The sequence below is a fragment of the Mastomys coucha genome, unplaced genomic scaffold (genome assembly GCF_008632895.1).
Source record: "Mastomys coucha isolate ucsf_1 unplaced genomic scaffold, UCSF_Mcou_1 pScaffold15, whole genome shotgun sequence".
NCBI classification, from domain to species: domain Eukaryota; kingdom Metazoa; phylum Chordata; class Mammalia; order Rodentia; family Muridae; genus Mastomys; species Mastomys coucha.
In genome coordinates, this window is record NW_022196897.1 from 104,988,954 (window position 1) to 104,992,686 (window position 3,733).

Sequence of the window (3,733 nt, forward strand, 5' to 3'; positions counted from 1 at the left end):
CAAAAAGCTCCTAACCCAAAACATCCAGGAAATCCAGGACACAATGAGAATACCAAACCTAAGGATAACAGGTATAGAAGAGAGTGAAGATTCCCAAGGTAATGGTCCAGTAAATATCTTCAACAAAATTATAGAAGAAAACTTCCCTAACCTGAAGAAAGAGATTCCCATGAACATACAAGAAGCCTACAGAACTCCAAATAGACTGGACCAGAAAAGAAATGTCTCCCATCACATAATAATCAAAACACCAAATGCACTAAACAAATGGATAGACCATCTTTTTTTTACATTTTTAAAAATTTATTTAATATATGTGAATACACTGTAGCTGTCTTCAGACATACAAGAAGTGAGTATAGGATCCCATTCCAGATTTTTCAGCCAGAAAATTAATTCTTCTGTTAGGGAACATCTAGGTTGTTTACAATGTTTGTTTTTTTCTAAGTAGAACATCAATGAAGAGGTTTAATCAAATGTCCAGGTGGGTACATACCTTGAGTATATTCACAAGAGCAACTAAGCTGGAACTTGAGGTAGACTGATTTCCATCTTTCTGCAGAAATTTCATACTGATTTCTATAGTGGCTATACAACTTTGCTCTTCCACCAACATTGGAAGTGTGTTCTCCTTGTTGCACATTTTTGTTGGCATGAGGTGACATTTGTGTTCTTAGGTATTCTGTGTGGTGTAAGATGGAATGTCAAAGTTGTTTTGATTCATATAATATATTCTTGTGGGTTTTGATCTATAAATTCCTTTCAATTCCTCCCCACTTTCTCAACCACACCAGTCCATAATGTTTCTTTCTCTTTCTCTCATTAGAATACAAAAGACATCTAATTTATAATGGTAGAATAAAATACAATCAAAAATAAAAAAACCAGAATATAATGAAACATACAAAATAAATAACTACCCAAAGAAAAATTACAATAATCATATGCAGACGTTCCCACACACATGCATACACACACACACACACACACACACACATTTTCACACTTAGACATCCCATACAAACAAAATCAGAAACTGTGACATATACTCAAAGACCAGTATTGTTAAAAAAATTTCCAAGACAAATCATTGTGAGACAATAAAACTTTCCAAAATCCCAGTAAGTTAATTTTGTATTGGTCATAAGCTACTGGGGCTAGCTGTTAAATTTTATTTGATGACCCAGTTGAAACTATTTAAAAAATAAAGTTCTCTTATTATTATTTTGAAATAGCTTATGTAGTAGCAATGGGGCTTGTGTATATTTGCCATTTCTGCCTTAACACCTTATCTGGCTTATACACATACAATACCTTTGCATGCTGCCAATTTCTCTATGATTTCATACCTTATAAATTCTGGTTGTGAAGAAAGATTTCATTCATCAGTGTCTTATTTCATCACTGTTTCTTACAATATTGCTGAGTACTTTCCTGTTTTGTTCCCTTAGCCCTGAAGCCAGAAATCTTTATAGAGATCCCCATTTCAGAAGTGAATGTTTCAAAGTCTGTCATTCTCTGATCATTGTCCAGTTGTGTGCTTCTATTAATTTTATCTATCATAAGAGGATACTTCTCTGATGAAAGCTGAGAAAAATATTGATATAGATATATAGAAGAATGCCATTACAAATAGCATTGCTGTTTCATTGCTGTGTTTCTTTTTTTAGAATAGTAGTATTTAGTTTTTTCCTAAGTCTATTGCCTATCTAATCTCAGGTGTTTGGCTACCAAGGCATTTTCAGGCTTGGCTTTCACATCATGAAGTATGCCTCTATTTGAATCAGATAGTGGGTTGTGGTTTTCACAGATTTTGAGCCACTATTGTAGCAGTGTGTTTTGCAGGCAGCTCACCATCATAGACTGCAGTGTTCAAAGCTGTGTGGTCTTTTTTTTTTTTCTCTAGTAGTACTCAGAGTACCTCTGAATACTGTAAAACTTGTCAGTGATGACAAAGGCTCTAGGTAGGAGCCAGTTCGACTCCTCTATGCTCGGTGACTTATGAGGTGCTGTCTTCAGCTGTTGTGTAGAGCAACCAATGGCCTTGACAATGTTTTCTCCTGGGGCCCCTTTGGCCAAAAATTATATGCAACACATTTGACAATACAGCTCTCATTTACTAGCTAGAGACGTCCATTTGGATTGTGGCTTTACCATTATTTGGTGATTCCAATTAAATTTTCTAACATATATGTAAATATTTTCAGTAACTTAGACTGTATTTGTTTTCAAATACAATCCTTGAAATGATCTCTAGATTTAGCTGCTCATTCACATACTCCATTCTTCATTCACCTCTTCTCTCCATTCCTCATTTGATCTTCCTCTTCCAGTCTCATGTCCCATAAGTGTAAATTTTATTTCTGTTTCCTAGGGTGATTCCTCACTCTGCCAGGCCATTACTTTATACCTGAAATCTGAGGCTATATAGATTGTAGCCTGCTACATTAATACTTGACAGATAAAAGCCTCATATAAATGATTAGGTAGCATATTTGCCTTTTTACATCTGGTTATCTCATTCAGGATGATTTTATCTAGCACCATTGATTTACTTTTAAATTTCACAACATGTTTAAGATCCAAGCTTCTTTCTCATTGTCTTTCATCACTTGAATCATAACAGTAAACTCAAGCTTATGTGATAAATCTCCAGTATAAAGATTTTCAGAAATCTGTCATGTGATGTACATAATTCCTTGGGAAACCCATAAAAACCATATTCATAACATCACCTATTATGAAGAAAAAACATTTTTTTGTAATTTTTTCATATATTATGTTAATTCTACACTTGGGTCACATCTGAAATTTCTATAGTGATTGTCACCCATACAGGATGTTGCCTCCTGTGCCAATGAGTTCAAGGCAGTTCCCTATTTTATCTTCTATTATATTTAGTCTGTCAGGCATTGTGTTGCGTTCTTTGATCCATTTGTACTTGAGTAATGTGCAGTGTGATAAACAGGGCCTTATTTGCATCTTCTTCATGCAGACATCCAGTTAGACCAGCACCATTTATTGAAAATGCTTCCTTTTCCCCACTGTATAGTTTTGCCTTGTTTGTCAAATATCAAGTATCCAAAGGTGCGAAGGTTTATTTTTGAGTGTTTGATTCTATTCCATTGATCATGTGTCTGTTTTTATGCCAACACCATGCAGTTTTTATTACTATTGTTCTGTAATACAGCTTGAAATCAGGGATGATTATACCTCTAGAAGTTCTTTTCTTGTACAGGACTGCTTTACATATACTAGGTCTATTGTTTTTACACATGAAGTTGACAACTGCTCTTTCAAGGTCTGTAAAAATTGTTGTGGAATTTTGGTAGGAATTGCATTGAGTGTACATATTGCTCTTAGTAAGATGTCTGTATTTACTATGTTAATCCATCTGATCCATGAGCAGGTGAGATCTTTCCATCTTCTGATATCTTCTTTAATTTTTTTCTTCATCAGAGGCTTAAAGTTCTTGTCATATAGGTCACTTGCTTGTCTATAGTTGCACAAATATTTTAATTATTTGTGACTATTGTAAAGGGTGTTGTTTACCTAATATTTTCTTAGCCTAGGTACTATTTAAAGGAGGGCTACTGAACTTTTTGAGTTTATTTTGTTGTTTAATCCCTTTGGTAAAGGTGTTTTTCAGTTGTAGAATTCTCTGGTGGAATTGTTGGGGTCATGTATGTATTTTATCATATCATCTATGAATAGTCATACTTTAACTTCTAGT